Source organism: Ranitomeya variabilis, chromosome 4 (assembly GCF_051348905.1).
Source record: "Ranitomeya variabilis isolate aRanVar5 chromosome 4, aRanVar5.hap1, whole genome shotgun sequence".
Classification (NCBI taxonomy): domain Eukaryota; kingdom Metazoa; phylum Chordata; class Amphibia; order Anura; family Dendrobatidae; genus Ranitomeya; species Ranitomeya variabilis.
Window position 1 is genome coordinate 292,522,373 of NC_135235.1, and position 26,771 is coordinate 292,549,143.

The 26,771-nt window shown below is 43.7% G+C and overlaps 1 long non-coding RNA gene across 1 annotated transcript in view; it reads right to left on the reverse strand.

Moving 5' to 3' along the window:
* Positions 1–3,928: 3,928 nt before the first annotated feature.
* LOC143768849 (uncharacterized) overlaps positions 3,929–26,771 on the reverse strand; it is a 153,510-nt gene continuing 130,667 nt past the window's right edge. Inside the window, exon 3 of the long non-coding RNA XR_013214083.1 lies at positions 3,929–4,356. This is a non-coding gene — a long non-coding RNA (uncharacterized LOC143768849). The remainder of the gene's footprint in view (positions 4,357–26,771) is intronic.

Consider the following 26,771-nt stretch of genomic DNA (forward strand, 5'->3'; position numbering starts at 1 on the left):
TAGAGGGGTTAACACAATCACAGAAGACAGGGAGTGATTAGCAGAGCCCCAGGTAGATTGTGGGGAACTGAAGCACCCACTAGGACTGTGGGGTACTCGCTACCGGGCCGGTTCTGTTCTTAAAGGAGTGGTCAGGGTGGCAGTGACCTGGTCTGTGGCCCTGGGCATCCAATAAAATGGGGTTAAAGTGTAATAGGGAATAAAGTCTGAAGAGTAGTAGTGTTCGTGATGCCACCTGCGGTACTCAGCCAGGGATGGCCGACGCTGCTTAAAGCGGTCCACTGGGGATGATGGTATTGCAGCAGAGGTGGTATAGCTCCCCACAGGTAGAGCTTAGTCCCCAGGGCTTCCAGTGAGGTTGGTCAGGATGATAGATGGTGAAGTGCAGGAAAGAATTGGAGGACACAGGTTTGCAGTCTCTTTACCTTTTACTGATGATGCTTATGTACAGGTTACAGGTGATCTTTGGAATCTGGGCAGCCTGGAAGCGATTCGGAATCCACCTAGCAAGGTGGGGTTGGAAGCCTTCCTTTCTGTGTTGTGCTCTAGATCTCTTGCTGCCCTAGGCTTCATACAAAGTCCTCTTGCAGCGCCCCAGAGTCCTGGTCGTTGCAGTATTGTCGCTCTTCCACAAGGGGGAGTGATGGTACCTCTGATGGCACTAAAGGAGTTCACCTGACCAGGTATCACAGTCACACACTACACTTCACACTCTGGCCACCAGGGGGAGCAAAAGGTTCTATGTATTAGGCCACTCCTCACACTCTGGTAAAACTGGGAGTCGGATAGGAAGTTAGAGAGAAGCTGACTGGGTTTTGCCCAGGTAACATCTAGTGAGAGAGAGAGTTGCTTGGGAAGACTCAGGGAGGTCCCTGTCAGGGGTGGGATCCTGGCAGTGGCCTAGCACGAGACAGATCGTTACGGAGCCGTGCCTGCACCTCATTGCGGCGGCATCCTAAGGAAGGACACAAAGCTAAGTATATTGTGGAGAAGTGAGAAACGAGATCACAGCACAAAGGAGATAGAACCAGGAGGAGTCGTGCCCCAAGATCGGCAACATCCTTCTGAGGCACGTAGCCGGCGGCTGGAACGCCGAGGAAGTAATAGGCTCTACGCATTACTTTGAACTACGGTAGGGCAGTTAACTCTAGGTTGGCTGTCTCACCTTTATACCTAATGAAGACATCGGAGGCAATTGTGGCAGAGTTGCGTCTCTAGGGTCCCTATAAAATAACTCCAGGCCTACCCCGTCATACGGTGCGTCCTATCCAAACCATCTGGGGGACGGAGAGAAAGAACAGAAACATACACGACAGTTGTGAGGATTATCCCGTGGTGCTCAGCAGGGAAGTACTACAACACACAGGCGCTAGTAGGAAGGCTACTGATTTCCACCTGCAAAGGGAACTCTGGATGTGCCTTTGGACCGGCCGGTCTCAGCCAGCCTTGTTAGCAGTGCTCTGGATTGTGGATGCCGAAGCCTTCAGTAAAGAGGTAAAGAGACTGCAACCCTGTGTCCTCGTTATTTACTGCGACCTACCCCATTACCATCTACTCATCAAGGGAAGCCCTGGGGACATACTTCACCTGTGGGAAGTTACACCATCTAGCTGCGATTCCATCACCCCAGCGGACCCCTAGCTGCGTCGGTCACCCTGACCGAATACCACAGGTGGCGTCACGAACACTTGACAAACTCTCATCTACACCTTTATTTGGGCTCCCCTTAGCAGGGCCACGGACCAGGTCGGGCCACCGTGACACCCCTAGAACCAAGACCGAGGGACCTGGTACCGAGTACCCCGCTGCCCTGCGTCTGGGGGCCGCTCCACTCTCTCACTCTGTCCTCTTAGGTGGACACTACCCACATGGCTGGCAACTCAAGCCTTTTTACAGGTGTCCCTTCTCATGGTGACTCCGGGCTCTAATCTGCTGCTGTGCCTTCGAGTGTAATTGTGGCCAGGAGACTTGGAATCTTCTGCCCGCCGCTTTCTGCTGTGGGGCATGCAGTTCCCCCACAACCTCGGACTTCCGGCCTCTGGTTTCTTGCACTTGAACCCACTCGCAGCTCCACTCCAGTTTCTCTCTCCTCCTGTGCTCCTTCTCCCCTCACTGTCTCCTACAGACTGATTAAAAACTCCTCCTCCAGCCAGAATATATAAGGAAGCTACCCTCAAACCTGGTCTAGAGCTCCCCCTTCTGGCCTGGAGTCAGAACAGTGTTGTATATACGTGTTACCTGTTAAGGGGATCCTTCTCGCTTCCAGACATGGCATCACCCTCCCTATCAGGAAGGCAATACCACTGTGACAACTGGAGACTGGACTCCTGGGGTGTCACAGAACTTGTTTACTATTCTGGCAGCAGCCAAAGGGATGAGTGGTGGTATGTGATCTGTCTCTCACAAAAGTTCAGGCAAGTGAACTATAGGGACACAGGATTCCATTAAAGAGTGAAGCTGGGATAACTCCCGTACTGCTAGTAGATGAAGCCTACCAGGAACAGGAAGATAAGGACTGGAAGGAATTGTGTCACAGGGATCATCTCCCACAGAAAACAACCCCCCTCCTCCATCTCACTGTGCTAGAAGGAATGCTGTGTACTACTGTGCCTTTGTAAAGAATCTTGATCGTTGCTGAACTTTGCTATCAAAAGAGACTGTTAAGTCAATGTGCTTTTAAGAAGGAGCTTTACTGTTTATGAAGCCTGTGCATAAGGGACTTGAATTGTACTGGACGCACTGTGATATTAATCTACACCGTTCATCTATTCATGAGAACTCTATCAATTGTGTCTGTGTGAGCAAGTGGATCCATCTTGTGCCAGAGGAAGCTGCAGTGCATGGTCGCCCTGAGTAACGGTTCCCCCAGAGTTCCAAAGAATTCATGAGACCTGTCCCACCCCTATCTGAACCTAGCGGCGTATACGTAACATCAGGCTAAAAAGCTTCAAAATTAAATTTTTGACCATTCACCCTCCTCTTGAAAAAATCCTGCTTACACCCCCGAACACCTTCATAACTTACTATTAGGCCAGATTTAGACATTCGTAAAACATTATCAGAGTAAAAACCATGATGTTTGGACCGGCAGTGGTGTCCCGACTGTTACGTCAACAGCGTCATGGATATTTATAAAGCTGTTGAGTTTGGGTTAGGAGAACCTTGGCTGGTCAGGACATTCAAACACTGATTTCTTGGTAACAGAAAAAGGAACCGGCCATCTGAAGGTATTGCTGGACTCCTCTTGGAAAGACCTACATGTACATATAAATAGCTTGGGGTATGAAATCCTGCTGACAGATTCCCTTTAAAAGGATATTTATTGATGCCACGATCAACAGAGACAGTCTGAGTCCTGCTTCCCCATCCAGATTCAGCGATTGACTGGTTCCAGTAAACAAAAAGCTGTTCAGCAATATGTCTGCCCCCATGAGCATTCATTTATGCCACATATCTCCATTTCACAGAACTTTTAGTCACATTAACATGCATATGTATGACTGATATTAGAAACTCAGTGATAAACTATACTTTTCTAAGCTTTTTTTTTCTAAGTTTTATGCCCCTTTAATTTTTCAGCTGCCTAGAACAAGTGACTGCACATCTAACATATCATTACACAGACTCTTCCTACCATGTGTCTACTTATAAGAGACCGGCCAAACATAATAAACAAGGTATTATGATTGTATCTTTAAAAGAAGGGCGGGAAAGCTAAAAATGTTGATAGTGGACAGCAGCTCCTTTTCAAGGACATAAAGCGGAAACTTTGTTTTTGAAAGGGAGGGAGTCCATGTTTCAAATGTTTATACAGCGGCCTTGTTTTTCCAGCCATTAATCTTTATTAGAGCAGACGTATTCCATTTTTACAGTGAGGTTTTTAGTCATCTACCTCTTACGTTAAACGATATCTATCTTCAAAGTCTTTGGTTTTTGTTTTTGTGTTTATTTTTTGTTCCTGTTAGCTGAAAATAAAAAAAAATCGAAACCCCAAATCAAAAGGAATCCTTTGTTACAGTAAAATTAATAGATATTTAAAGTGTAACGGCCCTTTTACAAGAGCCGAATTGACTAGAGGGCACCCATAGGAACTCTCAGTACTTATTTGTATAACCATGCCGGCAGTCACCCGACAGACAAGCAAATTTGACAAATAAAAATCAGCGCATTGCACCATGTAAACAGGTATTGTGCTCCATTGCAGAGATCTTCTTCTGAAGAGGAATATGTGAAATCTCTGCTTGTAGTGCAAATGGGCGCTTGATCTTCTGCAGAGGAATATGTGAAATCTCTGCTTGTAGTACAACTGGGCGCTTCTTCAGAGTCTTCTCTGGGGATGTGTAATGCAGCATAACACTAAAATAAAGGCAGAAAAAACTTATCAAGGATTTTTACAAGGTATTTAACTCAATTTTTTTAGTAAAGTGAGAAGTCCTCTTTAAAGGGGTTATCCACTGCTTGGACAAACCCTAATAAATCTGTATGTTTTACCCCAGTAAATTAATACTTGCCTTCGGTGTCATTGCCGATTCAGCAGTGACAGCACTGGCTCTCCCAGGGCTCACATGACTTTACTATTTCACGCAATGTCTGCAGCCAAAAGTGCATCATTGTCCCCTCCTTTGGGCAATTCAAGACATCCAGATGAAGTGAGAGCCGCTGCTGCTCTTTCATCTCCTCCAGATGTCAGTTATATTCTTAGGAGAGGAGCGTGAAGCCAGCACTGATTGGCTGCAGGGATTGCATGACGCAACAATGTCACGTGAGCCCCGAGACAGCCGGTGCCGACACCATTGGAACAGCGTTTTATTGCAGGGAAACATGGGGTTGCACGAGTAGTGGACAACCCCTTTAAGAAGGAACCGTCCTGATGAAGCAGCCTTTTTAATATTCTGAATAACTTTGGAGAAATAAGGATTTGAGTCATCTCCTGCAGAAAAATAAGAACACATATTGAGAAAAAAAGCGATAAAGAGGTGTTTTATGAGGCCACATAATTGACAATATTCCAGATCCTATAATATACAGTATGTGAGAAGCCTGAGAAAAGACAAGGATGTAATTAAAAGTCATGTTTGTGTTAAGCAAACAGTTTCCGCAAGCCACAAGGACCTCCTAATAGGTGATTGACTTAGCTCCCCAAAGGTTCACACAGAAACTAAGCTCCAACAACTCAGCGATACCACATTCTGACAAACGCGCTGAGTTCTTCTAATTGGTGGTCAATTTACTGTCAATTCACTGCAGTAACATTTATGTACTAATCTGTCAGAAAAACCATATCGCATGTCACACTTCATTCCTTGACTAAGCAATGACTCTCTTCAGCCGGCTGTGAGGACAGAGGCTATGATTGATGGAGCCCACACTTACACAGCTGTGAAAATACGCGTGATAAGTACCGATGATTGAATTAAAACGTAGTGGAGCAACAATTGTAATTAGCTTGCATTAGATCAGGGGTGTACAGCATTTTTTGGCCCAAGGGCCACGTTGCTATACTGAACCAATCTCAAGGGCCATACTTTTTTTTTTAAAGGGGTAGTTACATGAATACATCACCAGAAACACCACTAGTACATTAATACATCACCAGAACTAAATTTTGAGTATTTGAGAAGGATTTGGAGAGGTTCTGCTCAGTTTCTGCTCCAGTGTGATCACACAGTAACTTAAACTGAGGGGGGTTTTTTAGCTGAAACTCAACAATTCCTCTTCATAATCTCGAATCTCTAAGTTTTGACACTGTTTAAGTTTTATTATAGCCAGGAAATCCGTTATGGATTGGTACATGCTACTGCTCATTGACTAGTTTCTTGGCCAATATTGCAGTCTCTCAGTGGTGGTCAATCTTCTTGGCAATGAGGCCATTTTGATGATGCTGAAAGCCACAAGGCAGGGGAGTGGTACGCTCACGAAGGTTACAATTACTGTTCTTTTAATGGTGGAAAGTATGGCATTGTAGTTCTGCCCTATTCAACCCATTTTAGAAGATCCCATGAAAACCCTCAAGAGTCAAGGATGATTGCAATTTGCTTTTTAGTCTCAACGTACAGTACATTCAGCAGGACAGGAACTCAAAAGTTAGGATAGGGTCAAACAAAGATTCCTTAGGCCAACCCAGGCAATGATTCTGATGACCCACCATCTATCTTTACGGAGCATGTACACACACTATTAGTACATGGTAGTTATTGTTGTAAATGTATGCACAAGACATATCATCAGTGGTAAGATACCTCCTATGGAGGTTGTCTTCTGCTAGATATTTTAAGAGTTTAGGTCAACCAGAGGATTCATTATGGAACATCCTTGGTGGAACCAGTCCAACTTTAAGTATTCAAGAGTGGTCTTTAAATTCCCCCCAAATGTTGTTTTTATGAATTAATAAGTAGATCATGGAGATTTAACACAAAGAATATATATCTTATACTTAACTGTAGACCCATTATGTCAAAATCTAGACCCATGTCCCCAGTTTCATGTAAATGTATGTGCATTTTTTTTTTCCGGCATAACAAAGAAGATCCATGACTATCTTCAAGATCATCTCCCCAAGAATGTCCTATAATTCAACTCTGACTTCTGCAACCTTGGAAATGCTTCCCAGTCTTAATATTTATCTCTTCGATTCTCTCCCACTGAGACATTACTTCTTCTAAGTCTGGTTGTTTTTTTTCATTGATTTATGGCTCAAGAATAAACAAAACATTTGTGAAGTTCCAATGATGGAAAAGAGTTAAAATATTCATAATTTTATTCTGTTTTTTAAGAAATTTAATATATTTAACAAAAAAAATTCTGGTCACAAGGGAACATCTGTCTGACTGGACGCCTGAGGTGAGTCACTAGAGGTTCCTCCATTGCTGTTAGTTACGGCTCCAGAGTAGAAAAGTCCAGACAATACAGATCCTGATGATATCACTGAGAGGTACAGTTCTATCCTAATCATACCCCAAGGAACGTCTTGATGTGTTTTCCCATTTTTTAAGGGGTCAGTTGAATGACTACCCAGGGTAGACGAGACTTGTCATTTTACCTGACGGTAATTTGTTTTATTACATACGGATATAGACAGTATTGTTCAGCATTCTGCTACAGTGCGTCAATTACTTTTTTTCATTGGAAAATGTATTGTTTAGATAGGCTTTCCTTTATGATATTCATCTGACCTTATTTCACTGCATAAAAGAAGTTGCATCAATCAGGATAGTCCCTAAATCTAACATTTCACCTTGAAAAATGCCGGCAGGCCTCAAAATGATCTAATTTAACAGAAAAATGTTATAAATATCTGAAAATGCCTTTAAAAGAACAAACAGGGACCCCCCTCAGACACCAAGGCCCAGCTAAGACTCCTAGCTTCGCAAGCCCCAATACCTCTGCTAATGTGTGTGACCAGAAGCTTTGTATACCTACTAACTGCTTGTATGAAGGATATATAAGAATTATGCTGCTCCAGCAGCAGATATACTGTATTTGTAATTATATACCCTGAAACTCATAATATACTCTGTAGGTGAATATGTCTGGGGTATGCGCCATGTGTGCATGAGCCGTGTATGAAGTAGCCTCTAAACAACAGGAATCACAGCAATGTATATTTATTTTTACAGCTAAATCTAAAAGGATAGCCAGTGTAGATGTTGAGGCCATTAGTCCTTCTCAGTCCTCATTCATATTATTTCACTTGGTAAGGTTTTAATACTAGAGGTTTGGACTGTTCCAAATAGGGTCACCTTGACGTGGTTGGATGGCTTTTATGTTTTTTTAATCAAAATTATGTTTGCAGATACCACCACTGCCGCCAGTTTGACAGGGATAATACAAGGAGATCACGCAGATCCCACCACTACCGCCAACATGTCAGGGGATGCAACTCTGCTGCCTCCAATCGTCAGGACAATTACTTGACTGATGAGGGATGGACGAGGCCGTGGCAGTTTCCACTACTAGGCCGGTTATTGGGGAACTCACAGTGAGAGTATAGTACATACACCTTCGATTCCAATGCATGGAATATATATATATATATATATATATATATATATATATATATATATATATATATGCCCTGATATGATCACTACCAATGTCATAATAACAAAAGGAACTACAAACTACCACCACCAATCGTTTATATATGCTGACTGCACACTCGATACAGGTAGCGTTTGACTTCAGGGGTGCGGTTTACAGAGCAAGAGGAACATAGCTATTAAATTTTATATGTCTAATCTGAAAAAAGCTCCTTATGAAAACCGACAGAACTACAGCAAGCTATACCTTCCAGGACTACAAAAGGAAGAAACCCAAACTCTGATTTTTATTAGTTCAAGGTTACATCCACATACCTCCCATTGGTGAGCTTACAAGGGGTCTGGTTGAGGAATGTGCTAGGTCTTTTAGAATTCTATGAGATCCCCAACTTTCCTTTCAGGATATCTTTGCTCCTGGATGTCCCAGGTGGGAATTATCTTTGTCATGTTTCCCATCATGATTTTACCTTTCCATGGAGATGAAAAATGGCATGGATAGCATCATCCATCTAATCAATATTAGCTTGATTGTGTGCGGCCAGGCTTACACAGAGATGTGAGTGAATGTTGTCATGATCCAGACCGGGTTTTGAGTTCCCGGTCTGGTCATGTCAAGAGTTAAAGTTTCTCAGCCTCAGTTTGGTCTCAAGTTTGCTATTTATCCCCGCTGTGTCCTGCAGACCATGTCAGTTATAGTTTTTGCCTAGTGCTGCTGTAGCTGACTCTGATTGCTCTGATTTGTCCTGCTGCGTTGTTGTCTGAACCTGTGTCTCTGTTTTCCCCTATTCCCGTCATGAGTGACTCCGTGTTTCCCTTCAGTGTGCTGACTCCCTGGTTTTGACTTGGCTTGTATCCTGACCTGCTTCTGTCTTTTGGCTAATCTGCTTCTGACAGTTACTGACTCCCTGGCTTGTCTCTGACAGTGAATTTGCTTATTCCTTTGGTACTGCGCTACAGTCTAGGATTTGACCCGGCTTGTCTGACTATTCTGCTGCCACCTGTGGTGGCCTCACTGCTGCACTGCAAGACAGCTCTGTTTAGATACAGTCCTGCTTCCACTCTACTGCCATCTCGTGGAGCCTGCACCTACCTGCATTGCAGCAGCATGACAAATGTGTTATGTTCATCCCTTCACTACGATGCCGAAAATATATCTCCCATAAATATCAGATCGAGGCAAACCCCAATATTCAACACACACCCTTGGCTCCAGAGCTTCTGAGACAATCCTTTGAAAAGATAAAGCTGATTTCTTTGAACAGAGGAAGCCCCTGTACATCTCCATCTTTATGTGCATGAATCCAGGTTTTAGTTACTAACTTTAAGAGCAGATCTCTAATGTAATTAAATCAATGTCTGTGTCTGCCTCCAGCTCCTTCCTCCATAGCATCTTATAGGCGCCAACTGTCATCTTCTGTCTCAGTAACATAAAAAAATCTGTCTACACTGAATACAGATTTTACAGATATTACTAGTGAATTGAGAGTAAGTGATCAATCCAGAGGAGAAAGAAGCAGATTATTTTCATGTATACTATTGATTTATGAAAGGAAAATTAATACGACTGCTACTCTTTAACCTAATGAGGGCATAGGGGTACCCTGTCCACCATGGGAGGAACAACAAAAAAATATGGTGGCTTTTTTAATGGTAGATAAAGGTGTCAGAAGACCCCATTAACCTTATTGGTGGGGGTCTTGAAACGGTAAATCACAAACTTCAGCTGCCATGTATTTTGCCTTCGGTAAATCAGCAGCTGATTCCGGCATTGACCAGGGAGCTAACAAACACATGAGGAGTCATTTACAAATTTTTCACGGTCTGACATGTAAATCGTGGGGGGAAATGATTTTTCCACAGTAAATCACTCTTGTGTGTAAATGTTTTATTGTTTGCCTGTTGAGGTGTGAATGAAGTAATGGGCCCTCCGGTTCACTTCATCCGTCTCTGCGGCTGACAGCATTGCTTAGACACAAGTTGCTGTTCTATATAAACCCTGTCACTCGGCCATCTGAGAACAGGCCGCTTCCTCTGGGAATCCCTAATCAAACACTCTTGGGAACCGTGCGAGCGGTAGTGTCCATTACTAATAAATTAAATTAGGTCTACCCACCCTACTTCTGGCTGACATTTTTTCAATAACAGAGGAGGTTAGACAAAGAGTGGTCACCTACAGACGGCGCATAGTGTTTATAATAGTGTCCCTTCTCAGGCTGCTTCTAAGGACGCTGATGGGGGCTGACGGCGAGGGTCACGTCAGGCTAGACATGCTAGCTGCGCTCTTTCTTCATTTTCAACAGCGATGCATGCCACTTTTTTTCAGAAATAAAGACAGTTCGTAAAACATCCACTGATGAATGACATCAAGCGCAAAGAAATAATTCATTCGAGTAACATGATATCATATTATTGCATAGCGCTCAGAAGGATGTTATAGATTTTACACAAGCAAAATCCTTATAAAGGCACATTGAGACGTCCATGCAATTCGGCCCAATCTCGGACTGCCGTGAGTCTCCTGTATTTCTATAAGGCTGTCGGGAGAGCCGCCGGCCAGTCCAGTCATTGCGGACCGAGGTTGGACAAAGAATGTGCCCTAATGATTAGGTATCGGACATTGATTATTATTTATTAGTTAATGTTTTTGCGTTTTTTAAAAAAAAAATTCAAATCTTTTTTCCCTTCTTTCTCTTTCCAATGGTTCAGTGGGTTGGGTAAGATTTGATTGGTCGTAGTAAAAGTTTATAAAGTTTTATATATATATATATACAGTGCCTACAAGTAGTATTCAACCCCCTGCAGATTTAGCAGGTTTAATAAGATGCAAATAAGTTAGAGCCTTCAAACTTCAAACAAGAGCAGGATTTATTAACAGATGCATAAATCCTACAAACCAAAAAGTTTTGTTGCTCAGTTAAATTTTTATAAATTTTAAACATAAAAGTGTGGGTCAATTATTATTCAACCCCTAGGTTTAATATTTTGTGGAATAACCTTTGTTTGCAATTACAGCTAATAATCGTCTTTTATAAGACCTGATCAGGCCGGCACAGGTCTCTGGAGTTATCTTGGCCCACTCCTCCATGCAGATCTTCTCCAAGTTATCTAGGTTCTTTGGGTGTCTCATGTGGACTTTAATCTTGAGCTCCTTCCACAAGTTTTCAATTGGTTTAAGGTCAGGAGACTGACTAGGCCACTGCAACACCTTGATTTTTTGCCTCTTGAACCAGGCTTTGGTTTTCTTGGCTGTGTGCTTTGGGTCGTTGTCTTGTTGGAAGATGAAATGACGACCCATCTTAAGATCCTTGATGGAGGAGCGGAGGTTCTTGGCCAAAATCTCCAGGTAGGCCGTGCTATCCATCTTCCCATGGATGCGGACCAGATGGCCAGGCCCCTTGGCTGAGAAACAGCCCCACAGCATGATGCTGCCACCACCATGCTTGACTGTAGGGATGGTATTCTTGGGGTCGTATGCAGTGCCATCCAGTCTCCAAACGTCACGTGTGTGGTTGGCACCAAAGATCTCGATCTTGGTCTCATCAGATCAGAGAACCTTGAACCAATCAGTCTCAGAGTCCTCCAAGTGATCATGAGCAAACTGTAGACGAGCCTTGACATGACGCTTTGAAAGTAAAGGTACCTTACGGGCTCGTCTGGAACGGAGACCATTGCGGTGGAGTATGTTACTTATGGTATTGACTGAAACCAATGTCCCCACTGCCATGAGATCTTCCCGGAGCTCCTTCCTTGTTGTCCTTGGGTTAGCCTTGACTCTTCGGACAAGCCTGGCCTCGGCACGGGAGGAAACTTTCAAAGGCTGTCCAGGCCGTGGAAGGCTAACAGTAGTTCCATAAGCCTTCCACTTCCGGATGATGCTCCCAACAGTGGAGACAGGTAGGCCCAACTCCTTGGAAAGGGTTTTGTACCCCTTGCCAGCCTTGTGACCCTCCACGATCTTGTCTCTGATGGCCTTGGAATGCTCCTTTGTCTTTCCCATGTTGACCATGTTTGAGTGCTGTTCACAAGTTTGGGGAGGGTCTTAAATAGTCAGAAAAGGCTGGAAAAAGAGATAATTAATCCAAACATGTGAAGCTCATTGTTATTTGTGCCTGAACTACTTCTTAATACTTTAGGGGAACCAAACAGAATTCTGGTGGGTTGAGGGGTTGAATAATAAATGACCCTCTGAAAAAACTTTTCCCAATTTTAAAAAAAAATAAACAAAGAAATAACATTCTTTTTTGCTGCAGTGCATTTCACACTTCCAGGCTGATCTACAGTCCAAATGTCACAATGCCAAGTTAATTCCAAATGTGTAAACCTGCTAAATCTGCAGGGGGTTGAATACTACTTGTAGGCACTGTATATATATATATATATATATATATATATATATATATATATATATATATATATATTAAAATAGGAAATAATACTAATAATTGTACAGTATATAGAGTAGTGAAGAAGTGGGAAGCAGATGAAATTTGGCTCTGTCCCTCCATTCCCTATCGCTATCTCTCTCGGCTGCACATACGGAGAGACCTGTCAGTCCATGTGACACCGTCTTGTTGTGAATTAGACTTTTTGGCTCCCTCTTGTGGTTACTAGTGATATGACTCTGGGATTGTCTTTCCTCAGTTTGGCACCCACCTGGGTCGTTAGTCCAGGGGTGTTGCTATATAAACTTCCTGGATCCTTAGTCCAGTGCCTGGCATCGTTGTAATCAGATCCTTTCTGTTTGCTCCTGTCTGCTGCTCCTTGTTCGTGCAAAATTAAGCTAAGTCCTGCTTCTTTGTTTTTTGGTTATTTGCTTTGCTTTTATTTTTGTCCAGCTTGTACTAAATGTGATTCCTGACCTTGCTGGAAGCTCTAGGGGGCTGGTGTTCTCCCCCCGGGCCGTTAGACGGTTCGGGGGTTCTTGAATATCCAGCGTGGATATTTTGATAGAGTTTTTGCTGACCATATAAGTCATCTTACTATATTCTGCTATTAGCTAGTGGGCCTCTCTTTGCTAAATACCTAGCTCATTCTTACGTTTGTCTTTTCCTCTTACCTCACCGTTATTATTTGTTGGGGGCTTGTATCCAACTTTTGGGGTCTTTCCTCTGGAGGCAAGAAAGGTCTTTCTTTTCCCTTCTAGGGTTAGTTAGTTCTCCGGCTGGCGCGAGACGTCTAGAACCAACGTAGGCACGTTCCCCGGCTGCTGCTATTTGTGGTGCTAGGATTAGATATATGGTCAGCTCAGTTACCACTGCCTATGAGCTAGTTTTTTGTGTTTGCAGACTTAGTAATTATTTCTGAGACCCTCTGCCATTGGGGTCATAACACCGTCTGTCCATTTTTGACATCCGTGTGACATCAGTCTGTCCATTTTTTACGTCCGTGTGAGATCCCTCTGTCCATTTTTCACGTCTGTGTGACATCCGTCTGTCCATTTCTGACGTCCGTGTGACATCCGTCTGTCCATTTTTTACATCCATCTGTCCATTTTTCACGTCCGTGTGACATCCGTCTGTCCATTTTTGACATCCGTGTGACATTCGTTTTTGTCCATTTTTCATGTCCGTGTGACATTCGTCTGTCCATTTTTTACGTCCTTGTGACATCCGTCTGTCCATTTTTTACATCCGTGTGAGATCCCTCTGTACATTTTTCACGTCTGTGTGACATCCGTCTGTCCATTTTTAACATCCGTGTGACATCTGTCTGTCCATTTCTGACGTCCGTGTGACATCCGTCTATCCATTTCTGACGTCCGTGTGACATCCATCTGTTCATTTTTCACTACCGTGAGATTCCTCTGTCCATTTCTCACGTCCGTGTGACATCCGTCTGTCCATTTTTTACATCCGTGTGACATTCGTCTGTCCATTTTTCATGTTCGTGTGACATCCGTCTGTCCATTTTTCACATCCGTGTGACAACCGCCTGTAGATTTTTCACGTCCGCGTGACATCCGTCTGTCCATTTTTTACATCCACGTGACATCCATCTGTCCATTTTTCACGTCTGTGTGACATCCGTCTGTCCATTTTTCACGTCCGTGTGAGATCCGTCTGTTCATTTTTCAAGTCCGTGTGAGATCCGTCTGTTCATTTTTCACGTCCGTGTGAGATCCGTCTGTCCATTTTTCACGTCCGTGTGAGATCCGTCTGTCCATTTTTCACGTCCGTGTGACATCCGTCTGTCCATTTCTGACGTCCGTGTAACATCCGTCTGTCCATTTCTGACATTGGTGTGACATCCGTCTGTCCATTTTTCACGTCCGTGTGACATCCATCTGTCCATTTCTGACGTCCGTGTAACATCCGTCTGTCCATTTCTGACATTGGTGTGACATCCGTCTGTCCATTTTTCACGTCCATGTGAGATCCATTTTCGTACATCCGCATTCAAATCTGTGTATGGTCAAATACAGTTTCCTAGGTTAATACTGGAAATGTATCCGTAAAAGTCAGATGTGCGAGTCTCATACGATCCTTGTAAGAGAATAGTGCATGCTGACATTTTTTTTCTTGTTCTCATGGACAGTCGGACCTTTACATAAATCAGTCATCTAAACAGTCCTATAGAATAACATGGATCATTGTGCTGTCCATGAGCTATCTAACCCAAAAATCGGACAGCACACATCCAGTTTATACACTTGTCTGCATGAGACCTTCAAAGCAGAGGAGGACATATCATTGGTGCAATGGGGGCCTAAGAAGTTTGGGGGCACATTTCTTCCTCTGAATCAGGAGTCATGTTCCCCTTAGAACAGTAAAGCATAACATTTACAATTTTTCATATACTGATCACATGGAATACTTACAATTATAAAAGATGTCTCCCATAGATATAATCATTATTATAAACCTAACCACTAAAGGTTTTGTCCCACTTCATAACTGATTTATTTTTTATTTTTTATTATCTCTGCATCAAAAAATGAAAAATGAGCAATATCTTATGTTTCCGTGAGGGCAAAATCTTTTTCCAGAATGTTTTTTTTTTTTTGCTCGACCGTAATGTGAGTGAAAAGGGAAAACTCCTCTAAATTATGAAATTCTGGCTGCCTGCAGTCACCACTAGGAGGCGCTGGGGAGATTCCTTGTATACAGATGAGTTATTTAGTTATGTGATGGTAAAATGGCTCCTAAAAAGAGGGTCTGCTATCCAAAAGATCCACTATATTCTTAGTACACATAAAAATGTACAATTGCCTGATAGTAATTGATAGTAATATCGTACTAAAATATAGAGCGATTTTATGGAATAAGGAGTCGGACAGAGCAAAGTGGAAAATGACATGAAGCAGATCTATCAATTGTATCAGCAAGAAGTTTTATAGTCTCCAAAAAGGAGAAACTTGGTAAGTAAGATGGCACCAACCCCAGGATTGATAGCACATGAGACCAATATCTGGAGACATGGCGCCACTGCCTGATAATCAAGAGAAACCGCTTCAATATTGACATTTCAAGGATTCTAATTATACAGATGTAGCCATAGATATACAGATATGTGCAGATATAAGGAAACATAGGTGAGATATAGTAGTGAGTAATGGAGCCGATATATGTATGGACTTTATGGAATCCCAATAAAGAGCATTAGAATCAGCCTCTCCTTAACCAACCGACCTATGGTATATCCGACTGTAAATGTAGGCTTAAAGGGGTTTTCCAGAAATACATAATAAAAGCCTCCCAATCAGACATTGATGGGCTATCAGTATTGATGGAGTTACTAATATGTATTTGTAGACCCTCCAGAATAACAAAATAGAACAAAGGTAAATCAGCTGCTCAGCAGGTGACCAAACCTCCTCCAGCACTTACTGACGAGTGACGTAGCAGATGGAAGACGTCGATTCCTCCTCCGCTGAGCGATATCTCCGCTCTATTATTTATAGATTTGTTTCAAAGTTGTAACAGTTGTATCCAAAAACAATAGATTTTAAATATTTAGAAGAAGTTAATAACAATAGAGTTCAAAGAGAAGAGTCTGCGCCCGAGACTTCTACCTCCTCCCCAGATGCAAGGCTTTTATATTCCCCCCCACCCCCGGCCACAGTACTGACATTCATAAATCTGGGTTGGCCAAACAATGACCCAAACATCAATGACTTTAAGGAAAAATGTTACTTTTTAGTGCAGCGCCATAAATCGCAGAGAGGTCAGAATTGTCGCTGCGCGGATCTCCGCTTATTTTTTACGCTCGATGTCCGTACGCCGCCTTTGATATTTTTAAATTAAATTTAGTTACTGTCCCAAAAAATGCCCCAAGATCACAAAACCGTCTGCTCAGCCTCACGCTCAGCGCTGTCTGTACTGTACCGAGATCACATAAGACGTCCTTTGTGTGAATGAGGTACCTGGAGATACCCCACTGCAGCATTCATTCCGTCATCTGGACTGTGTTTTACTGCTTAAATACAATCAGTGGTTTATCTGCAGGAGATTATCACTACAGGAAGTGTCTGGTGGTCCAACCTCGACCCCACTACTGTATGGCAGCTTTCTGCCTATGCACAGTGTACACAGAAAGCTACCAATCAGTGGTGAAGGCTGAGTTATACAGCCCTCAGCATTCACAGCTCTGCTAGGAAAAAAAACTGTGATACTACCACAAGCCTGCTGCACCCAGTAAAAGGACACTGGAATAAGGGTTTCTGTCCTTATATTTATATTGTGGGTGGGATTATACAGAGCTCAAGCATTCAGATAGCTGCTAAATGTGCAGCAGAGAAAACTTCTGCATCAAGTCAAGTAAGTGACACATCACTTGAATCAGGGTCTCTGTTGCAACATTATGTTGCAGATTACATAGCAAAAACCTGCTGGTATATTGCCTTTAAGACAAGAATGTTGGGAATAGATGTGGCACGGTGCATAAAAATAAATCACCAAAAGCAAAAGGAACAAATGTGTGCAGCTGCTCGGGGGCTCAGTAGGTAAGCAGGGATGGGGTTCCCCAGTACAGGGGTAAACTCACCACAACCTATTACATGGCATGTAAGGAACTGAGCTTATAATGTACTGGTGTATAAATTGGGACAGACGTAATGGGTTTTCTCTGTGATGAGCTATTGGGGAGCGAGACCCCCCATACACGGTGTCTAACTTGTTCTTGCACAGGGGCCCCTCTTCTAGCTATGTCTGCCCCTTGGAATAGCTCAATAGTTATAGAATCTTTATATCTTTGCTTTGATCTATACATTTTTCATTAAAAGCAAAAATAAAAAAATTAATCAAAATTAATGTAAAAAATTACGCTGCTGCTGGAAGTTTAAAGCCACTCAATGATTGCACATGTCCCGCTGTATTGCTCGGCTTGTGCTCCTCCCGGTGAATGAATGACTAGAGTTAAGTCCTCTTTTTCTCAGAAGAGGCAATTTGCATATTAAATTACCCTTAAACTTTGGTTTATCAGTGTTCGGTGCTAGATCCTAGCGTTGCTGCCAAAATGTAGAAACACGTTTCCGGCTCATTTTGGGTCAAAAAAGAACTGAACGATGCCAGATCAGAAAATATTGGACATTTTACTTTTGTTAAAAAAAATGCAGAAGTACAATTTCTGAAATGAATTACATTTTTTATATTTGCTTTCAGCTCTGAATGTGAAGCCCTTCTGGTTTCACCCTATGAGTAATTGTGGTAGGATTCTTTTTCCTGCCCTCTGTCTTGGGCTATGATGTCACCTGAGATGTCACCTCCTCTGAGGTCAGCACCAGGCTTCAGTCGACAGCATTATCTATGGCATTCTCCTATCATCCAATGTACTGCAAGCATACTCATATTCCAGCTAGACTTTTGGCAAAGTCTTCCATGGTGACCAATAGCGTAGCTAGAGTCTGATGGCCCCTGGTGAAAAATTTGAACCTGGGCTTCCACCTGCATGGTGGTCATATGTGTGGGTCCATGTAGCGTTCTAGATCCTATAAAACAATGCATATTCGCCCTCCATGTGATAAAGTCTCATACAGTGGCTCCTTTCTGTAATAATCTCCTCCATCCTGGTCCCTTCCTGTAATAATATCCCTCATCCTGGTCCCTTCCTGTAATAATTTCCCCCATCCTGGCATTTTCCTGTAATAATATCCCCCATCCTGGTACCTTCCTGTAATAATCTCCCCCATCCTGGCATCTTCCTGTAATAATGCCCCCCATCCTGGCATCTTCCTGTAATAATATCCCCCATCAAGGTTCCTTCCTGTTTTAATCTCCCCCATCCTGGCATGTGCCTGTAATAATGTCCACCATCCTAGTTCCTTCCTGTAATAATCTCCCCCATCCTGGTCCCTTCCTGTAATAATCTCCCCCATCCTGGCATCTTCCTGTAATAATGTCCCACATCAAGGTTCTTCCTGTTTTAATCTCCCCCATCCTGGCATGTTCCTGTAATAATGTCAACCATCCTAGTTCCTTCCTGTAATAATCTCCCCCATCCTGGTGCCTTCCTGTAATAATCTCCCCCATCCTGGTCCCTTCCTGTAATAATCTCCCCCATCCTGGCATCTTCCTGTAATAATGTCCCACATCAAGGTCCTTCCTGTTTTAATCTCCCCCATCCTGGCATGTTCCTGTAATAATGTCCACCATCCTAGTTCTTTCCTGTAATAATCTCCCCCATCCTGGTCCCTTCCTGTAATAATCTCCCCCATCAAGGTCCCTTCATGTTTTAATCTCCCCCATCCTGGCATGTTCCTGTAATAATGTCCATCATCCTAGTTCCTTCCTGTAATAATCTCCCCCATCCTGGCATCTTCCTGTAATAATGTCCCACATCAAGGTCCTTCCTGTTTTAATCTCCCCCTTCCTGGCATGTTCCTGTAATAATGTCCACCATCCTAGTTCCTTCCTGTAATAATCTCCCCCCATCCTGGTCCCTTCCTGTAATAATCTCCCCCATCAAGGTCCCTTCATGTTTTAATCTCCCCCATCCTGGCATGTTCCTGTAATAATGTTCCACATCAAGGTCCATTCCTGTAATAATCTCCCCATCCTGGCATCTCAGATGCCTGTTCTCGCTGATAGATGTTATTTCAGCATGACGGCAGATACCTTCACGTTACACTACCATTATCTCAGCACCGCACACGATTATACATGGAAACCTCAGCTCTATTTATATGCCAGTAATGGCAGAAGATTTTACCTTATGTAGACTAAAAAAAAAATCAAAAGTGACCTGGTGACAAAAATGACCCGCCCCTGCTGATAAAATATCCCGCCCCTGCTGACAAAATCATGCTGACAAAATGACCCGCCTCTGCTGATAAAATATCCCGCCCCTGCTGACAAAATGACCCGCCCCTGCTGACAAAATCATGCTGACAAAATGACCCGCCTGTGCTGATAAAATATCCCGCCCCTGCTGACAAAATGACCCACCTCTGCTGAAAAAATGACTCGCCCCTGCAGAATACTTAGGAGTTGTTGTTTTGTTTCTTTTTGCCACCATCTCATTTGTATATTTCGGTGAGCGTGCTCTCTGATTGGCTGGCTGTAGAATGCTGCATGTGCAGCCATGTTATAGAGGGAACATCATTCCGACAGGAGAGGTCGAATTAAAGAGGGACATGGCTTCAATATTAAGAAAATGGAGCCCAAGAGTCCTGATCAATCTCATTATCTCATTCTGTACAATTCTCTTAATATACTAGTATAATGAGTACTCTCAATATATTAAAGGGATTATACAACATTTTAAAAAAGTAGCTGTTTTCTTCTGAAAAAAAAAGAAAAACAGCTCCACAATAGTCCACAGGCTGTATACGGTACTGCAGCTTGCTCACATTGACGTCAATGGAGCAATAACTACACATAGCCTTGTACAGGGGTGATGCAGCAGTGTTTTTCCAGCCTTAAAGGGGTTGTATGATTAATATCTAAGAAAAAAATGGTCAGAATGGCATAAAAATTTAAATAAATGAAAGAATATTTTATTCACCAATTTCTTACCAATCCCATTTTGGTGCCTCACAGGTCCCTGCTAGTCCTAAAGGAATCAGGAGGTAGAAATCCAGGAACCATTGGAAAAGGGATTGGTGAGATGAGTATTATTTATTTTGCTTTTATTATACTATTCTGCTGATTTTAAAAAATATATATAAATAAAGAATATTACAAAAATCATCTTCCAGCCTGGAATGAGTAGTCCTGGATTCATTTTGCACAGTTCTAAGAGCAGAATGTCCCATACCTTCTATATGCGCTGAGTTTAGGACTTGAATGACAGGTGGTTCAGTACTCCTCCACCCTAGGAGAGTGATGTACCATGCCTTAAAGGGGTTGTCCACTACTAGAGGACTGAGAAAGGGTTGTCCAAGTAGTGGACAACCCCTTTAATTGTAGGTACAACCAAGGACCACATCGGCATCAGGCACAATCTGGGCAAGGGAGGCCCATGGTGATCTAGGTAGTCCTCTATACTAGTCAAGGCAAATGTTGGCTGTAGCGCCCCACTGCCGCAGGGCCGAGGGGTACCCGGTACCGGGCCTGTAAGTCTCTGCTCTGGGGTTGTCACGGTGGCTAGACCCGGTCCGTGACCCTGCTGAGGGGCGTACAGTAATAGATGTGGGTGGATGATGGTGGTGTGGTAACGCTGTAGTGGTGCGGTGCAGTAAATAACGAGGACACCAGGTTGCAGTCTCTTTACCTCTTTACTGAAGCTCTCTGGGTCCTCAGTCCGGAGTCCAGATAGCCAGGCTGCGCAAGTCCGGCCGGTCCAATGGCACCTCCAGAGTCCTCTTAGCAGGTGGAAATCTGTGCCTTCCTTCTAGCGCTATGTGTTGCGGTCCTTCCCTGCTGTGCTTACGGAAAGTCCCCACAACTGTTGTGTCCGTTTCTTAAGTTCCCTCACAACTCGATTAGATGATGTTCTGCTAATTCTCCGTTCCTCCCTGATGTTGCGGTTAGAACGGCACCCGTTTGACGGGTAGGCTCGGAGCTCTTCCGGGACCCTAGAGTCGCCCCTCTCCACAAGTTGCCCCCCAAGACTGCATAGGTGATTTAAGTGAGACAGCCCGCCTTAGACTGACTGTCCTGCCGCTGTTTAGAGTATTGCTTGAAGCTGAATATTGTAATACTCCCTCGGCGTTCCGGCCGCCGGTTGTGCGCCTCAGTAGAATGTTGCCTCAGTCTTACAGCACGACCCCTACTGGTATTCTCCTTGTCGCTTTGATCTCGTTTCTCACTCAGCACAATCTATCTCGCTTCCAATCCCTTCTTGGGCACCGCCGCTATCCTGAGCAGGCACGGTCCCGTTGCTTTCTCTCTAGTTGCCAAGTCTCTGTCAGGATCCCACCCCTGACAGAGACCCTACCGAATCTTCTCCCACAACACCTTCTGCCACAAGGTGTTGCCTGGCTCCAACCCAGTCAGCTTTCTGTCTAACTTCCTGCCTGACCCCCAGTTTTACCAGTGTGTGAGGAGTGGCCTAATGAATAGAACCCTTAGCTCCCCCTGGAGGCCCGGTGGTGAAATGTATTGGTGTCTGTGATACCTGATCAGATGAACTCCTTCAGTGCCATCAGACGTACCATAGCTCCCCTTAGTGGCGGAGCCACAGTACTGCAACGACCAGGACTCTGGGGCGCGGCATTGGCTACACAGGGGGGCTCATTGCGTTCAAGCACATAAGGCTAAAAATGAGAAATGTCCATTTTTTTGGACACTACATGATTTATACCTCCGTGGATCTCTTAGGACTGTCCATAATAGGTTCCTTCTCTTCGGAAACCTCCTGGGGCGCATATTCTGCTCAGTTAATAAATGAGACTGGTCTAGAATAAAGTAAGGCAAATGGTCAACTGACAAAATATGACGAACGTGGAGGAACAGACTCTAGAAATGGCGATTATACGGCCAGACTGTAACTCCTTCAGTGGATGGCGGTGAGCTCGCCCAACCTCAGAAGAAGTCGGCCATAGTCGTGGAGCACTCTATGGGTTAACAATAGTTCCTCTTGCGGTTATCTGCATCCTATTAGCTCCAGATACAAGAGGCTCATTGAAAAATATGTGTGTTTTTCTGAGAATCGTCGAGGCCGAATAGAAACTGAAATGCGAAATATTTGGACCTCGCGGACTCGTAGGTCCCAGATTTGACGTTGAAGACGCTCGTCTGGAAGTTTCTGGGAAACGCTCACATACATTCTCCCAATGCACAAATCATTGCTGGCTCCTGCTAATCAAGGATGGGAAAAGTACAGACTTCACCGAACAATCCCTGAAACGCCTTTTTTCCATTGCATTGTAAAATGCGTTGGCAGCAGATCCCCCAGATTATGAAGCCTACAACGTGCCATCAGACTTATCTCCTGCTCCACCATGTTTCCATTACCGTCCGCCCGCTCTGGATTTCAGTTCCTTCCACTGTCCCATAAATCTTCTCCTTGTCACTATTTATCATCAGGAAATGATTTCTAACTAAAGAAGAAAGTTCCATCATAGAACAACGATGATGACGTGAAAGATCAAGCTTCATCCTCAGAGATCATTAATGCACATAGCAACTATGCTTTACTGATCCTTTGTGCCTCTCCACATGGCAAAAGAAATACGTCTTCAGAAAACGAGCTACTGTTTTAATCAGGTTTTATCTTAACTTTTTTTTAAAATTGACAATGTATTTTTTTTTTATTTTTCATGGCACTATGTAAAAAAACAAATTAGACTATGACCACCAGTCCAAAGATTATTGTATATTAAGCAGGGTGGGACTAATAAGTTAAAATTTAACCTTTAATTGAAAATTGTTAAAAAGTACGGATGAAATACCCCAAGAAAATAAGAAAATACACCAAGAAAATTTGTGTGGCCATACGATTAGGCCATACACAGATCAAGTAGTCCTATATATAACCACTGATGCAAAAAAGGAACGATCTCACCTCATAGTCTTTTGTCCATCATATTGAGGGAGAGTAGCCCTTAGAAAAATTGGTGTCAAATGTGTGGGGGAGGCAATTAGTACAAAATCCATACATTACCCCACGTCGATCACCATGAAATCATGTTACCCCAGGATTCAAGCTTCCCGAATGTGAATGTGGGGCCTAATCGTATGGCCACACAAATTTTGCTGAACGCTGAGGAGTTTTCTCCTTTTATACAGTATTTATGTGTATAATTGCACTTGTTTGGGGTTGTGTCTTTGGTTATTAGTTGGTTTAAGCATTTACCTATGTTGTTGTGTCTTTAGTGTACTTATTTTCTTGGTGTATTTCATCCGTACTTTTTAACAATTTTCAATTAAAGGTTAAATTTTAACTTATTAGTCCCACCCTGCTTAATACACACTATGTAAAAAAATAAAGAAAAAAAAACTTTTCACACAGGCCACCAGGAGTAATTTAAGACTCCTTCCTCTTGGAAGCATGGATATTATCAGCAATGGACTGATTCAGACCTTGTCTTTTGTATAGGAGTCTCCTGAGCTTCTAATCTGGGCCATGGTCATTGTAAAGTGAGGGGGAGGAGGTGAGCTGTGACATCACCTATTGTGAATGGATCATGTGTTATCTACTGTATACAGAGGTTTTATCAGTCATTGTACAGGAGGAGGAGGTGAGCTGTGACATCACTATTGTGAATGGTGGATCCCATGTTATCTACTGTATGTAGAGGTGTTATCAGTCATTGTACAGGAGGAGGAGGTGAGCTGTGATCTCACCTATTTTGAATGGTGGATCCTGTGTTATCTACTGTATATAGAGGTGTTATGAGTCATTGTAATGGTGGATCCTGTATTTTCTACTGTATATAGGTGTTATCAGTCTGTCATGTCGGACGCTGTTCAGACCAGGTCATCTGACAGACAGCGGTAGTTCCGCTATTGACCACTATTTGCTCATTGGCGTCGGCTAGATTTTGTCTAGCTGTTCCGGGGTTAATTTACCTGATTCTCGGATTGGAGGCTGGGCCATGCCCATTGCCTTTTTATAGTTCTCCTGATCATTGGGTGTCGCCGATTATAGCTTCTGTCTTGCGCATTTGTTATCTCGGTCTGGAGTGGAGAGCTAGTCATTGGAGTATCGTTGCTGGTGGTGTATTTTCCCTTGTCTTATTTACTCCTTCCTATATTTGTGTTTATTTTGCCCTGCACATTTATAGTGTATTCCTGAGTGACTGCAGCGTGATGTATACTTTCCTTTATCCTTGTCTGTGCTAACTGTGGGTACTGGTGTATTGCATTCACTGGGTGGAGGGCGGAGGTTTCCAGCTCAGGGTTGTATCAGGAGGCAGGGTGAGGTTCGAGGCCTGAACATGCACACCATCAGTGTAAACTTCAGGTAGAGGGCCAGTCAGTATTTCCCTAGTCTTAGGGAAATTGCAGGGGCCCGGGTTATAAGCTCTCGCCCACCTAGTCTCTCCGTGACATTATAATCGGCCAACATTATTTCCATGGATCCCATGATTTCCATAAACCACCAGTTGAGGGCGCTGTTCCTACAGGTCACTGAGTTGAGGGGGGCAGTGCAGCAACAGGGAATAGCAGTATCTAATGTGCAAGCCGTTGTTACAGATAAAGTTGCTGAACCTAAGTATCCGTTGCCTGAAAAATTTGCTGGGGAACGCAGTAAATTTGTTACTTTTCGTGAGGCTTGCAAACTATATTTTCGGATGCGTCCGACTTCCTCCGGTAATGAGGCTCAGCGTGTGGGCCTAGTGTTGTCATTATAAAGCGGGGATCCCCAAGCATGGGCGTTTTCTTTGCCATCTGATTCTGCGGCATTTGACTCTGTGGAGAGTTTTTTTTCTGCACTTGGAAACATCTACGACGAGCCTGACAGAATGGCTCTAGCAGACTCTAAGATACGCACTATTTGCCAGGGGAGCGAGTAGCAGAGGATTACTGTTCTGAATTCCGCCGCTGGGCGGTCGACACTCAGTGGAATGATTCCCCGCTGCGGAGTCATTTTATTCATGGAGTTTCTGACAGGGTTAAAAAAGCCCTCCTGATGTACGAGACTCCTACTTCACTAGATTCCGCTATGAGTCTTGTTATCCGTATTGATCGCCGTTTGCGTCTGGGAGAGCATGTGGCATCATCTGTGGGAGGAGGTTTGGGTTTACGTGAGGTTGCTGCAGGTGAGCCCATGGAACCTATGCAAATCGCAGGGGTATCACATGTTAAGCATCAGGCTTCTGTACATGGGAGGCAGGGAGCCTGCTTTTTCTGCGGTAAAACTGGTCATTTTATTAATATCTGTCCTCTGCTGTCAAAGAAAAATGCAACGGCGGAAAGACTTCTAAACTCAGAGGGTGTGGAGGAGTCCAATCTGAGCTTGTGTATGTCCTCCATGATGGTATCTCAGTGCATGCTCCCTGCCAAGGTTGTTGTTGCTGGCAGAGAGCTGCCAATCACTGTTTTTGTGGATAGTGGTTCTGCCACAAATCTCATTGATGAGGAGTTTGCGCACACTGCTGGTTTTAGGATCGAAAAACTGCCTCATCCTATCCGTGTGGTTGCTATCAATTCTGCTCCTCTCCCACAGGGGGAGATTACTGAGTTTGTGTCTGAGATTAAACTCCACATTGGGGTTCTTCATTCTGAGCAGGTTACATGTAAGGTGCTCAAGAGTCTTCCGGCACCATTGGTTCTGGGTTTTCCATGGTTGTCTACACACAACCCGGTGATAGACTGGAAAACTCAAGACATAATTCAGTGGAATGATTTCTGCCAGGAGAATTGCTTGGCCACATGTGTTGCTGCTGTGACTTCAAGTGTCCCTGAGTCACTTCTGGATTTTGTGGATGTGTTCTCTGAGAAGGGTTGTTCAGAGTTGCCACCACATCGCCCCTATGACTGTACTATCAGGTTTAAACCAGGGGCTAAATTGCCCAAAGCAAGGATGTTTAACATCTCCGGTCCGGAGAGACAAGCGCTAAAGGATTACATTGCTGAAAGTTTGAGCAAAGGGCACATCAGGCCTTCATCCTCTCCGGTGGCAGCAGGGTTCTTCTTCGTTAAGAAGAAAGATGGTGGACTACGGCCGTGTCTGGATTTCCGGGAGTTAAACCAGATTACGGTTCGTGATCCATACCCTATGCCATTGATACCGGATTTGTTCAACCAGGTGGCAGGTGCTAAGTGGTTTACCAAGCTTGACCTCAGGGGGGCGTACAACCTCATAAGAGTCCGTCGAGGTGATGAGTGGAAGACGGCTTTTAATACCCCTGAGGGTCATTTTGAAAATTTGGTGATGCCATTTGGGTTGACAAACGCACCTGCAGTGTTTCAGCATTTCATAAATGATGTGTTCTCGCATGTTTTGGGGAAATTCGTTATTGTGTACCTTGATGACATCCTCATATATTCTTGCGACCGTGACACTCATTTAGATCATGTCAGGCAGGTGTTACAGCTTCTCAGAGAGAATAAGCTGTATGCAAAACTGGAGAAATGTGTGTTTTCGGTACAAGGAGTTGCCTTTCTTGGGCTATATCGTGTCTGCCTCTGGTTTTAAAATGGACGCCGCTAAGGTGCAAGCGGTGTTGCGTTGGGAACGGCCTGATAACCTAAAAGCACTTCAGCGGATCCTTGGGTTTTCTAACTACTATAGGAAATTTATCAAGGATTTTTCCACCATTGCTAAACCGCTAACTGACATGACTAAAAAGGGTACCAATTTCTCCGTTTGGCCTGTGGCTGCTGTGTGCGCATTCGAATCTCTTAAAAACAGGTTTGTTTCGGCCCCCATTCTGGTGCAGCCAGATGTATCGAAACCTTTTGTGGT